Below are 15234 nucleotides of genomic sequence, written 5' to 3' on the forward strand. Positions count from 1 at the left end.
ACAGCTTTACTTCTGCCAGTATCTCGTCTCCTACCTTCCAAACTTTACAGAAGCTCTCCTGCGAACCTTGCAGAACTAGCACTCCTGAAGGAAAGGATACTGCGGAGACATGGCTTAGCCACAGCCTGGGGGGTTTCCAGAATGAGATTTTCACTCTGCAGCGGAGTGTGCGCTGATATGAAACTTCCTGGCAGATTAAAACTGTGTGCCCGACCGAGACTCGAACTTCGGGACCTTTGCCTTTCGCGGGCAAGTGCTCTACCATCTGAGCTACCGAAGCACGACTCACGCCCGGTCCTCACAGCTTTACTTCTGACAAAATCTCGTCTCCTGCCTTCCATACTTTACAGAAGCTCTTCTGCTAACCTTGCAGAACTAGCACTCCTGAAAGAAAGGATACTGCGGAGACGTGGTTGGCAGAAGTAAAGCTGTTAGGACCGGGCGTGAGTCTTACTTCGGTAGCTCAGATGGAAGAGCACTTGCCCGCGAAAGGCAAAGGTCCCGAAGTTCGAGTCTCGGTCGGGCACATAGTTTTAATCTGCCAGGAAGTTTCTGTAGCTTGTGTATTTCATTTTGCACAATAGAATAAAATTATTTTGTTTCTATCCTCTTTTCCTCCTTCTCGTTCATGTACTGTTGCTACAGTAACCTCTGTTGTACAATTAAACGTACAAGTCAGTCACGTTGATAGCTTATAATTAAGAAAATCAAAATCGCACTCGCTTTAGACAACCCATTCACACTTCTAGCGTGTCAGCACACAGCAGCAAACAAAGAACATCTACTACAAGATAAAAGCGTGCCAAACTAAAGAAAACTAAGCGAACAGTTGCTAATGAATCTCATCATTGATGGTATTAATGAAGACGGAAGACTCGCTAGAAAGAATAACGAGACTAATGACCCTCTAAGGATGCCGTCTGAGTGAAGTCATCAAAGAGTAGATGGGCTTACCGTTCGGTTTGCGGTGAACGTTGCAGGCAGTACTAAACGTTTTGAAGTGGTAGAATCGGATGTCAAAGAAGTGAAACACTGTACACACAGGATATCAGCTGTCGCGTTAAACCAGGATGCATAGGCACGGCGAGTAGAAGACTGTGTACAGTGAGATAGGAAAGAGTAAGGAGCAGGTCGGTCAGCAAGTGGAGAACTATGTGCAATCACTTTTACATAATGGGAACATTGGAGGAGGTAGCTTAATTGGTATAGAAAACGATGAGTTTTCTCTTGACATTGGGAATTTTAAGATCTTCGAACCAAATGGAAGGTGGCATCGCAAAGATTTTCTAGATAAATGTAAGGACATGTTACCTGAGTAATGGGAGGAGAACAGAAAGGTACGCTTTGTTGCAGCAAGATTGGAAGGTGAAGTTGGTACCTGGCGTATAAGAATAGGACATAAGTGTACAACCTTCACTGATTTTGAAAGGGAGTTTTTGCATCAATATTGGTCATGACGGAAGCAAAACGAAGTACATAACAGACTATACCAAGGTAGAAGGTTGGAGAGAGGGCGTGACCAGAACTTAAAGAAAATTTTTCAAGATCAAGATTATTAAGAGAGGAACCTGTATTTAGGTGAACCAATGTGGACTGAAGCAATATTGTCCATGATCATAAGTAACCAACCAACTGGAGATCAGGATAAGTTGCCAGCAATCCCTAGAGATGACAAGAGTAAATGAAGTCGATCTTAGGACAGTTAGACAAGTATGGGTCAATAGGAACAGGAGGAGTAGAAGATGACAGAAAAGTATCAGGGAAAAACGAACCCAACACAAATAACCATTCAAACAATAAAAATAGACATTGTGGATGACATGGGAATAATAATAATGACAGGAGACATTAAGGTGGTTTCCGTTACCATGGTGGTCCATGGCTACGGATATCAGAACTCAAGGCACGATACATTCGATGATGACCAGGTGCGAAACTGGAAACATAGAAACCGGAAAGAGTATATAATGTATTTTGAGGGTGTAATCAGCAGCATACCTCATGCCACAAGGGCCAACACCATGTGGAAAACATTAAACTATACCATATTGAGCAAGATTAATGACTGACTGGTATACTGTGACGTGTCTGAATCTGTATATATGTTAGCTGTTATTGTCCGTAAGTACAAACATTCATTTTTCATTATTATTCGGTATCGTGAGGACAATCTATTCGAGTGAGATTTAACTAGGCTGCGTTATCATAATATGCATTTTTTTTCATTTTCCCTTTTTATCTGTTCGATCTGCACTCTAAGTATTACATTTCCTCTGGCCCATTCATTGGTCTGGTTTTTTGAGTGTTTACTAGTGTCTATAGGTTGTGCTATCCAAAACGATTTTCATTTAGAAGTTTCTTAATTTTCCTGCTTAATAATTGATATTAAGTTTTGTATTATTCACTTAGTAACTAAACTTAAACTAACCCGTGGTCTAGTGGTAGCGTCTTTGATTCATAATCAAAACGTCTTCAGTCCCGGTTTCGATCCCCGCCACTGCCTAAATTTTGAGAAATAATCAGCATTGGCAGCCGAAGACTTCCGGCATAAGAAGTCAACCTCATTCTGCCAACGGCCTTGTCAAAGAGGGCGTAGGAGCGGATACAGGTTCAGGGCACTCTCTTGTCCTAGGGGTGGGAAATTGCCCCTAAAGGCGGAAGAATCAGCAATGATCAACGACATGAGGATGCAGAAGGCAATGGAAACAACTGCATTAAAGACACGTAACGCGTATCCACAGGACATGTGGCCTGTTATTGAAGAAGTGTCATGATGATCTCTCCATTGGCAAAAGATTCCGGAATAGTCCCCCATTCGGATCTCCGGGAGGGGACTGCCAAGGGGGAGGTTACCATAAGAAAAAGATTGAATAATCAACGAAAGGATAACGTTCTACGAGTCGGGGCGTGGAATGTCCGAAGCTTGAACGTGGTAGGGAAACTAGAAAATCTGAAAAGTGAAATGCAAAGGCTCAATCTAGATATAGTAGGGGTCAGTGAAGTGAAGTGGAAGGAAGAAAAGGATTTCTGGTCAGATGAGTATCGGGTAATATCAACAGCAGCAGAAAATGATATAACAGGTGTACGATTCGCTATGAATAGGAAGGTAGGGCAGAGGGTGTGTTACTGTGAACAGTTCAGTGACCAGGTTGTTCTAATCAGAATCGACAGCAGACCAACGATAGTTCAGGTATACATGCCGACGTCGAAAGCTGAAGATGAACAGATAGAGAAAGTGTATGAGGATATTGAAAGGGTAATGCAGTATGTAAAGGGGGACGAAAATCTAATACTCATGGGCGACTGGAATGCGGTTGTAGGGGAAGGAGTAGAAGAAAAGGTTACTAGAGGATATGGGCTTGGGACAAGAAGAAAGACTAATTGAGTTGTGTAACAAGTTTCAGCTAGTAATAGCGAATACCGTGTTCAAGAATCACAAGAGGAGGAGGTATACTTGGAAAAGGCCGGGAGACACGGGAAGATTTCAATTAGATTACATCATGGTCAGACAGAGATTCCGAAATCAGATACTGGATTGTAAGGCGTACCCAGGAGCAGATATAGACTCAGATCACAATATAGTAGTGATGAAGAGTAGGCTGAAATTCAAGACATTAGTCAGGAAGATTCAATACACAAAGAAGTGGGATACGGAAGTACTAAGGAATGACGAGATATGTTTGAATTTCTCTAACGCTATAGATACAGCAATAAGGAATACCGCAGTAGGCAGTACAGTTGAAGAGGAATGGACATCTCTAAAATGGGCAATCACAGACGTTGGGAAGGAAAACTTAGGTACAATGAAGGTAGCTGCGAAGAAACCATGGGTAACAGATGAAATACTTCAGTTGATTGAGGAAAGGAGGAAGCACAAACATGTTCCGGGAAAATCAGGAATACAGAAATACAAGTCGCTGAGGAATGAAATAAATAGGAAGTGCAGGGAATCTAAGACGAAATGGCTACAGGAAAAATGTGAAGACATCGAAAATGATATGAATGTCGGAAGGACAGACTCAGCATACTGGAATGTCAAAACAACCTTTGGTGACATTAAAAGCAACCGTGGTAACATTAAGTGTGCAACGGAATTCCACTGTGAAATGCAGAGGAGAGAGCAGATAGGTGGAAAGAATACATTGACAGCCTCTATGAGGGTGAAGATTTGTCTGATGTGATAGAAGAAGAAACAGGAGTCGATTTAGAAGAGATAGGGGATCCAGTATTAGAATCGGAAATTAAAAGAGCTTTGGAGGACTTACGGTCAAATAAGGCAGAAGGGATAGATAACATTCCATCAGAATTTCTAAAATCATTGGGGGAAGTGGCAACAAAATGACTATTCACGTTGGTGTGTAGAATATATGAGTCTGGCGATATACCATCTGACTTTCGGAAAAGCATCCTCCACACAATTCCGAAGACGACAAGAGCTGACAAGTGCGAGAATTATCGCACAATCAGCTTAACAGCTCATGCATCGAAGCTGCTTACAAGAATAATATACAGGAGAATAGAAAAGAAAATTGAGAATGCGCTAGGTGACGATCAGTTTGGCTTTAGGAAAAGTAACGGGACGAGAGAGGCAATTCTGACGTTACGGCTAATAATGGAAGCAAGGCTAAAGAAAAATCAAGACACTTTCATAGGATTTGTCGACCTGGAAAAAGCGTTCGACAATATAAAATGGTTCAAGCTGTTCGAAATTCTGAAAAAAAGTAGGGGTAAGCTATAGGGAGAGACGGGTCACATACAATATGTACAACAACCAAGAGGGAATAATAAGAGTGAACGATCAAGAACGAAGTGCTCGTATTAAGAAGGGTGTAAGGCATGGCTGTAGCCTTTTGCCCCTACCCTTCAATCTGTACATCGAGGAAGCAATGATGGAAATAAAAGAGAGGTTCAAGAGTGGAAGTAAAATACAAGTTGAAAGGATATCATGGATACGATTCGCTGATGACATTGCTATCCTGAGTGAAAGTGAAGAAGAATTAAGTGATCTGCGGAACGGAATGAACAGTCTAATGAGTACACAGTATGGTTTGAGAGTAAATCGGAGAAAGACGAAGGTAATGAGAAGTAGTAGAAATGAGAACAGCGAGAAACGTAACATCAGGATTGATGGTCACGAAGTCAATGAAGTTAAGGAATTCTGCTACCTAGGCAGTAAAATAACCAATGACGGACGGAGCAAGGAGGACATCAAAAGCAGACTCGCTACGGCAAAAAAGGCATTTCTGGCCAAGAGAAGTCTATTAATATCAAATAGCGGCCTTAATTTTAGGAAGAATTTCTGAGGATGTACGTCTGGAGTACAGCATTGTATGGTAGTGAAACATGGACTGTGGGAAAACCGGAACAGAAGACAATCGAAGCATTTGAGATGTGGTGCTGTAGACGAATGTTGAAAATTAGGTGGACTGATAAGGTAAGGAATGTGGAGGTTCTACGCAGAATCGGAGAGGAAAGGAATATGTGGAAAACACTGATAAGGAGAAGGGACAGGATGATAGGACATCTGCTAAGACATGAGGGAATGACTTCCATGGCACTAGAGGGAGCTGTAGAGTGCAAAAACTGTAGAGGAAGGCAGAGATTGGAATACGTCAAGCAAATAATTGAGGACGTAGGTTGCAAGTGCTACTCTGAGATGAAGAGGTTAGCACAGCAAAGGAATTCGTGGCGGGCCGCATCAAACCAGTCAGTAGACTGATGATCAAAAAAAAAAACTAAATTTAACTTAGAGGAAATCCACATATTCTTTTGTTATTAGCCTCTGTGTTTGTTATGTCATGCAGAACATTTTAATGTCTGCTGTAGTAGTAGCAGACTATGAGTAAGTTGAATAGGCATTGTTAGAACAACGCTGATAGCGTCATTAACCTGTTTCATGTACGCCAATGGACGAATTACCATTAGGCGAGAGTGGCGAGCTGACGGCTTTAACCTGCCGGTCGGCGCAGCATACAGTCACTCCCCACCACTTTCAATGCAAAGAATGCTCTCTTGTGACGCAGTATTGTGAGTAAAAACCAATTCTTTTTTGCTGCGCTTTAGACTGCCTAGTGCTAATGGAGGTTCTCTGATTTATGTCTAGTAGTGTCACCAGTGATATTATCTACCTAGCGTAGCAGTGAATGTGTTTTTCTACTACTTTATTTCCTCCTTTAAGGCACCTTAACATCATATCTAACCTTTTGTATTTGTACGCTTTTCTATTTAATGGGCTTCATATTTATGTGTTTTATTGTATTAGCTCTTTGTTTATCCACTCGATTGCAACTCTGTTTTGCCATACAGGTTGCACTGTAGGTAGGCCTCTTTATTATGTAAAATATTGGGTATTTTATATCTCTTATTTTTCCGTGATCGTGAGTAACTCGTGTCTGTTCCACAATGTGGCAATGTGTCTATACCCGTGGTAGGGGCAGTATACTCCCTCCCCTCACACCATCGCTTTAACCCCCTGGATGACATATTTATCTAGATTTAGGCAATCTCTACGACAATTCGAAAGCTTTTCTACGCGGGAATGTAATCGTATTATCATATTGCTGTGTTAGTTGCGGAGTACTTTTGTGGGCAGCGCGTTTGCAGAGTCGATTACAGGACACGAAACTGTGGTGTTGTGAGTAGCTGTGCATGTGAGCGCCATTGTTATTATGGAAGTTCAAGTGTTGCTACAAGTGCTATTACAGTAAAGTGATGATCTATGGAAGTGATTCAGAGGAGACTGCGTAATGATGTAATTTAAAATAAGCGTGCCGCCGATAACGTATCTGTGTATCCTATCATTGTGTGTCGCACCGTACATCAATCATCCGCACCGTGCTCGGCCTCTCAGAATGAACTAATGTCGATCAGCAATATACACTCCTGGAAATTGAAATAAGAACACGGTGAATTCATTGTCCCAGGAAGGGGAAACTTTATTGACACATTCCTGGGGTCAGATACATCACATGATCACACTGACAGAACCACAGGCACATAGACACAGGCAACAGAGCATGCACAATGTCGGCACTAGTACAGTGTATATCCACCTTTCGCAGCAATGCAGGCTGCTATTCTCCCATGGAGACGATCGTAGAGATGCTGGATGTAGTCCTGTGGAACGGCTTGCCATGCCATTTCCACCTGGCGCCTCAGTTGGACCAGCGTTCGTGCTGGACGTGCAGACCGCGTGAGACGACGCTTCATCCAGTCCCAAACATGCTCAATGGGGGACAGATCCGGAGATCTTGCTGGCCAGGGTAGTTGACTTACACCTTCTAGAGCACGTTGGGTGGTACGGGATACATGCGGACGTGCATTGTCCTGTTGGAACAGCAAGTTCCCTTGCCGGTCTAGGAATGGTAGAACGATGGGTTCGATGACGGTTTGGATGTACCGTGCACTATTCAGTGTTCCCTCGACGATCACCAGTGGTGTACGGCCAGTGTAGGAGATCGCTCCCCACACCATGATGCCGGGTGTTAACCCTGTGTGCCTCGGTCGTATGCAGTCCTGATTGTGGCGCTCACCTGCACGGCGCCAAACACGCATACGACCATCATTGGCACCAAGGCATAAGCGACTCTCATCGCTGAAGACGACACGTCTCCATTCGTCCCTCCATTCACGCCTGTCGCGACACCCTGGAGGCGGGTTGCACGATGTTGGGGCGTGAGCGGAAGACGGCCTAACGGTGTGCGGGACCGTAGCCCAGCTTCATGGAGACGGTTGCGAATGGTCCTCGCCGATACCCCAGGAGCAACAGTGTCCCTAATTTGCTGGGAAGTGGCGGTGCGGTCCCCTACGGCACTGCGTAGGATCCTACGGTCTTGGCGTGCATCCGTGCGTCGCTGCGGTCCGGTCCCAGGTCGACGGGCACGTGCACCTTCCGCCGACCACTGGCGACAACATCGATGTACTGTGGAGACCTCACGCCCCACGTGTTCAGCAATTCGGCGGTACGTCCACCCGGCCACCCGCATGCCCACTATACGCCCTCGCTCAAAGTCCGTCAACTGCACATACGGTTCACGTCCACGCTGTCGCGGCATGCTACCAGTGTTAAAGACTGCGATGGAGCTCCGTATGCCACGGCATACTGGCTGACACTGACGGCGGCGGTGCACAAATGCTGCGCAGCTAGCGCCATTCGACGGCCAACACCGCGGTTCCTGGTGTGTCCGCTGTGCCGTGCGTGTGATCATTGCTTGTACAGCCCTCTCGCAGTGTCCGGAGCAAGTATGGTGGGTCTGACACACCGGTGTCAATGTGTTCTGTTTTCCATTTCCAGGAGTGTAGTTTACCACGAAAAAGAGCATTCATGTGCCAATGTCTTTTAGTGAGCGTGAGAACGTTCGTCCAGTCATCGCGTTCCCTTAACATTGACAAATGTAAAGTATTGCGAATACATAGAAAGAAGGATCCTTTATTGTATGATTGTATGATAGTGGAACAAACACTGGTAGCAGTTACTTCTGTAAATTATCTGGGAGTATACGTACGGAATGATTTGAAGTGGAATGACCATACAAAATTAATTGTTGGTAAAACGGGTGCCAGGTTGAGATTCATTGGAAGAGTCCTTACAAAATGTAGTCCATCAACAAAGGAGGTCGCTTACAAAACGCTCGTTCGACATATACTTGAATATTGCTCATCAGTGTGGGATCTGTGCCAGGTCGGGTTGACAGAGGAGATAGAGAAGATCCAAACAAAAGCGGCGCGTTTCGCCACGGGGTTATTTGGTAAGCGTGATAGCGTTACGGAGATGTTTAGCAAACTCAAGTGGCAGACTCTGCAAGAGAGGCGCTCTGCATCGCAGAGTAATTTGCTGTCCAGGTTTCGAGAGGGTGCGTTTCTCGATGAGGTATCGAATATATTGCTTCCCCTTACTTATACCTCCCGAGGAGATGACGAATGTAAATTTAGAGAGATTCGAGCGAGCACGGAGGCTTTCAGACAGTCGTTCTTCCCGCGAACCATCCTCGACTGGAACAGGAAAGGGAGGTGACTACAGTGGCACGTACAATGCCCACCGCCACATACCGCTAGGTGGCTTGCGGAGTATAAATGCAGATGTAGATATAGATTTAGAACAACAACCAGCCGTGCTGCAATGGTTACCCACATGCTCGTACAAGTGAGAATTGAGAATTGAAAAATTAAGTCTGTGAACAGTGTTATATCATTACTAATGTCAAGGAGAACTGGTAACGAATATCTGTGTACGCACAACGAGTTTAAGAACTTTCGTTTGATCATTCGGCTCCCACATCATTAAGAAAAATCCGCGTCTCATCGGTTATGGGTATGCTCCTCCAAGATATATTGCGGACTGATAATCATCCAGAACGTTAATTGCGATAAGCAGTTATGACTTAGAATGTAAACAGTGAAATCTGTGGTTTCTTATCGTCTCAGAATACAGATGTTCATACCAGACGCAGGGCAGCGTTGTGCTTAACGTTGAGGGGCTCCCCTAAACACACTTGCATCTTTAGATATACAATTTGAGGCAAGGCAGCAGCAGTGTGCGGGATTATCAGGTATGTAGTGTGGACAGAGTGCGTTGTCACAAAACAAGAAGCGACAACCAGTTAAAGCACCCCCTTCATTAGTACCCCCGGGCGTGTTAGAGTACTTAGAGAGAAAACGGAGTGATATATAAAATATCTACAAAGAGAAACGTCAGAGCGAAAAGCAGAATATAATCGAAAATGTGCAATTGCTAAACGAGAATAAGTTGGGACCAATATATACGTCACCTTGTTATGCGCGAGAATCTCGCGTAATTTAAAGGATAAAATACATACTAGTGAAAACAACCAAAATGTTAAAGGAAAAAGAAACCATCCGTCCTTGTGAATAAAATCATAACAGTGTCATTTAACCGCAGATACACATCGAAAGCCACAGACAACAAACATAAAAAATACGTAAAATCCCAACAAGACAGGAAAGGCGCATCTCAACAGCATCAACAGGCAAGAAAATTAACTTCCCAGCAGTCAGACTATATTACATTAGAGCAAGGAGGGGTTTGAAACTACCTAAAAGTTTTTTGTTCCAAAGCTACACCTGTTCATTAAGAATAAAACCGTCTTTTTGAGACAGATACTTGAAAATCTCTAATTCTTCGAGCAGATCCAGTTTGTAACCCTTACTTCGTGAAGCAATTCCACGTCATCCAGTTTACGTGGCGCATGCTGTAAGAGCCACAGATGTTCAGCAAACGTGGAATTATATACGTTTTCCCCATTCTTACAGTGCATGTGTTCTTCATACCTCACTTTAATGGGTCTACCTGTCTGTCCAATGTAATGGTTTGGGTAGTCGTTACAAGTAATTTTGTAAACTTCGGATTTAGTGCCAAGTTCTTCCCGTCCCACAATAGTATATATGGAGATGATGTTTTAAGTACTGACGACACATTTGACATTATTGTTTTGGGTTCAAATGGCTCTGAACACTTTGGGATTTAATTTCTGAAGTCATCAGTCCCCTAGAACTTAGAACTACGTAAACCTAACTAACCTAAGGACATCACACACACCCATGCCCGAGGCAGGATTCGAACCTGTGACCGTAGCGGTCGCGCGGTTCCAGACTGTAGCGCCTACAACCGCTCGGCCACCCCGGCCGGCGCACTATTGTTTGATGTATCTCCACTGCAGGATGTGATTTTAGTAAGTGACTAAAAGTTTTTGTGCTTGTAATACTTTGGTAATTTTACAGTTACTTAAGCTGTGTTTTTTTCTCTCAGCTACGGATCTAAGTTTTTGCTAATGAAGCTGTCTTCCTGTTCGGGTGTATTTTACTTCTGATGAAGGTGTATTTAGATATACCGAAACTGAGGTAAAGGATTTTAATAAATTTTTATCTGGCCACTGTTTGGCTGTTATCATTTAGAGTGAAGAATTTCAACAGTTGCTGTTTCAGCCATGTTTAAAATCTTGAGACATTAATAATAGTCGATACCGAAGGCAATGGTAGGTGACAAAGAAACCGCCGCACTATACCTTCAACAGAAATTGTTCCATGTGTCGGACGATCCTGAATAAGGAAATCAGTGTTGTCGCGGGAAAGTATATTAACTAATAAGTAATATTTCTAGATATTAGGAACTGTAAATATGGCATCTACTAAACAGGGCAGAGACGTACCGACATTGTTACAAATCGATTGAGGCAAAGCAGGACGTTAACATAATGTTACATTTTATATTTAAGCTATTTATAATGTGACAACGGTCATCCATCCATTATAGGAATGTTTGTCGTGGTTTCAATTACGTAAAGCATTTCTTGGGACGGAAATGGAAATGAAGAACTTGGATATCAGTTCACTCGACATGTAGGTGTTAAGAATATCTAAGGCAATCTAGTCGTCATATTTCTGAGAATGATAATACAGGAGAAGGAGAAAAACTTGGAAGGAAATTCTCGGCAGTCGACAAGTTGGCGCGTGGGCCCAGGTTTCCGCTGCCAGACCAGCTCGCGGAGCTAATGGGTTATTAATTAAATGGACTGGATATCTCAATTAGGGCGTCGAGGCGCGAGGGAAGTCATTAGCGGCTGATAGCGGGCCGCCCGCGCCTGGAAATGACTCGCTAATGAGGGCGCCACGTTCGAGCCCGGTCGAGCTCGGCGCCTGGGCCGCAGCCACTTCTGGCGCCGGTGACACGCGCCGTCTCCACCTCCACGCGTCCTGAGCACAGTCCAGGCCGCAGGCATTTCTATCACCTACCACTACGTATTGATGATGGTATGCTCCTTAAAAGACCAAGTTCTGGAATTCATTAAACTTCAGATATACAGCTGCACGAAGTGGTTATTTTTGTAGCTCTTGTGGTCTTCATTCCTAAACCTGATTTGATTCAGCTCTCGAACGCTCTTCATCTCAGAATAACTACTGTAATTTACATCAGTTTGAACTTTTAAGGAGAGGTACCCACCGGTGCGATCGACTTTTTGAAACTATCCATGCTGTGATGTAGGTTAAGATCCCAGATATCACACACTGAATATATTCACCCTGGAGGGCCCTAGTTTACGAGTAATTGGCGCAAAAAGAATTCGAAATTTTGTGTCACCATCAATAGCGGAAATAATACTGTGATGCATCGTGTGGTTGCGTGGTGTGTGGCAGAGATCCTATAAGGAGAAATCCACAGATCGGCGGTTCGAATCTGGGCTGGGTGATACATTTTATAGCTGTAGCTCGGAAGGACAAGTGACGCTCAAGCTGACGGTTGTTCTTCAGGCGTCACGAGAATTCCCCTCCACCGGATTGAATCTTCACCTGGGCGACGGTCGTTATCGCGAGAAGGAGCCCGAAGCCTTGATGTGCCATGAGACGATTATGATTTTGCATACAGACAAAATGAGTAATATATGAATGGTTGACCAGTAATACTGTAATTAGTTATATTCTGGCCATGATATAGTTAGTAGGTATGTTTTGCACTGCTCAAAGTTTCGTAACACATGACATTATTTTGTACTCTGTGGTGACAAATAAACCAGCTTGACATGTTGAAAAACAAGAAAAAAAAATTAATAGCAACTCCACATGAAAGAAGTTGTGGGTTCCAATATCGTCAGGAGTGGCAAGTTCCTTTCTCTTTATTTTCAGGTCTTCGTCGTAATGACACTGATCATCATTGTTAATCACTTAACTGATTTAAATGTAATATTTTAATTCCATTCCCTTGGCACCTAATTTTAATCGTAATATCAACTTCTTGATTTGCTCTCATTTTTCTTCCAGTCATTTTTATGCACTTTGTTCATGTCTTTATAATCAATATTGTATATTAATTTCGATAAATTTTTTTGTTTCATCACTATTGGACCGATATAAATACATTATTCCTTATTTTGTCTTTCAACTGATACATCGGATTTTTCAAGCAATTGTGTATTATAACAGATAAATATATTGAAATTCTTATTCACAAAACTTTCAACTGAAAAAGAGTGATATAAACAGAAATTGAAACAAGTCAAACAGTTTGTATGATGATTAAAATAATATGACAAATGAACAGAAATAAAAAATGGTTCCTGTAAATCAAGTAACAGAATAAAAATTATTATCAGAGTCATTTCGCTACAGATTTGAATACAAACAAAAGAACTTTCTGCCCCTGACGAGATTCGAACACATACGACCTATAAGTGAAGTTATTATTCTATCCATTACAACACAAAATAAACCAACAGAAAGCAACTCTCTAAATACCATTTAGCTGCACACACAATCCAGATTTTTTATTTTAGTCAATTGCTCGCAAACGAGGGCCCATCAGAGTGAATGGCTGCAGTGTGTAATACCTGGGATCTTAACCTATATCACTGTACAGTTTCAAAAAGTCTATGGCACCGCTGGAGAGCTTCACTTTTTTTTTCCTGCTTTCGTTTCCCACTACAATTTCTGGCCCCACACTTTCCTCCGTTACCAAATCAGCGTTTGCTTTGTGCTCTGGTTGGGGCCCATTAACTGATGCTTTTTTAAGCCAAACTGTGCCAAAATTTCCTTTCTCGCCAATTCCATTCAGTATTTCTTCATTAATTAATCGGTCTACCATCTACTCTTCAGCACTCTTCTGTAGCAAAGTATTTCAAAAGTTTCTGTTTTAGAGAGGACAAGTTACTCTCTCACCTAGGTTTCGTATGCGGAAAATTATTAAAGATTTCATTACAACCTGACACACCTTGAGCGAGACTCTAGAAAGTTAAAAGCCTGAGGAGAAGTAGATGGAGCCTAATAGGGCGCTAAAAGCATGAGGTATTTTTACGATTCTCAGCTCGTAGAAACGGCTTGTTGAGAGTTGAAAGGAATTCGCGGTAGGCCCATCCCTTAGTAAATCTTGACGGATAGGCCCACAGCCATAGAGGGCTGACAGGGCAGCCCTCGTCATGACAGGACTCCAGCTGAACAATGCGGCGCTACGTGCCGAGGCAGCAGGAGAAGCCTGGGCTGGGGCGACGGTCTAAAGGCAGGCGAGTGGAGTCGTGAACCGAGAGACAGACGTAATAAAACTTCACAAGTTTTCGTGTTTGCTGATAGTGCAAAGAGGACAGTGAACCACTTCCCCCGGCCGTCTCGGCTGCATAAGAAAAATCCGGCGTCTTAGAAACGTTTGGAGATAGAATCTTTATTATACCTCATAGCTAGGACTAATAAGCTCCAACGCACCGGCGATTTAGATAAAAATATTTGAGATTGTATCTGTTCGCTTGTTGCTGTGGGAAGAGACACAACTGCGGTAAAAAGTCCTCCGTTCCCCCTCTGCCAAAAGTATTAAAAAAATCCAGTAATTTGCATATTTTTTTCGGAGACACAGGTTTCTTAACTCTTGCTCGAGTTCGACATGAGTTTGTGCTGTCGTGTGGGAAGGGAGATAGAGCGCCTCTAGGGCCCGGTGATTGGCTGAAGATGGGGTGAGGGCGTTACCTTTCTTGCACATTGTGGGAAAAAGAATTTTTTTTAGGCAGAGGTGCGAAGCACTAATGTTCGGGATTTTGGTCTGGTAAGCACTTCTGTTCGAAGATCCGGCATGTGTGGTTGATACTTGGGACCTGTCCAGAGACTGACTTCACTTGCGAGTAGTTTAGACTGGGCAGCCTGTGGTGAAGTTCTTATTGTACAGACAGTGTCACTCCAAACGTCTCGGACTACTCGTTTGCCGAGAGGACACTTATTAGTTTTGGTTTACGAGTCTTGAAGTTTGGTATCCTTGCGTGCTCTGTCGTATAAGGACCAAATTGGTCATTGGTACGACCAGCGCACGGGTGTGTGAAATCTAGCATGATTTCAGGGCTCTGGTAGAGAGTAAATTATGATCTATCTGTCTGATCGCTAGAGCGTGAGATTCTCGCAGATCTTACGCGGCCGCGGTCGATTCACAGATGCCGCCTCTACGTCTCACCTCCGCCGCACGCATCTTGCCAGCTGAAAGTTACATCCACGCACGAAGCAAACAGGGTAACATACCGCCGCTTCGGCATTATCAGGGCGTACAGATCTCAATCGCCACTTGCTCTCACCTGCACCTGTGTAGAGAAACTTCAGTAGATTAGATCAATCAAAGTCTGCTCAGCGTTAGATCAATTCAGCTTGCGTTATCCACATTTTTAGGACCAGCGTACTTGACTCACTGATCACCTAGTTAAACTGTCTCTGCCACCCAGAATCCTTGTCCAGTTTAATTTTAAATCACAGTTAGTT

The sequence above is a fragment of the Schistocerca americana genome, chromosome 3 (genome assembly GCF_021461395.2).
Source record: "Schistocerca americana isolate TAMUIC-IGC-003095 chromosome 3, iqSchAmer2.1, whole genome shotgun sequence".
NCBI classification, from domain to species: domain Eukaryota; kingdom Metazoa; phylum Arthropoda; class Insecta; order Orthoptera; family Acrididae; genus Schistocerca; species Schistocerca americana.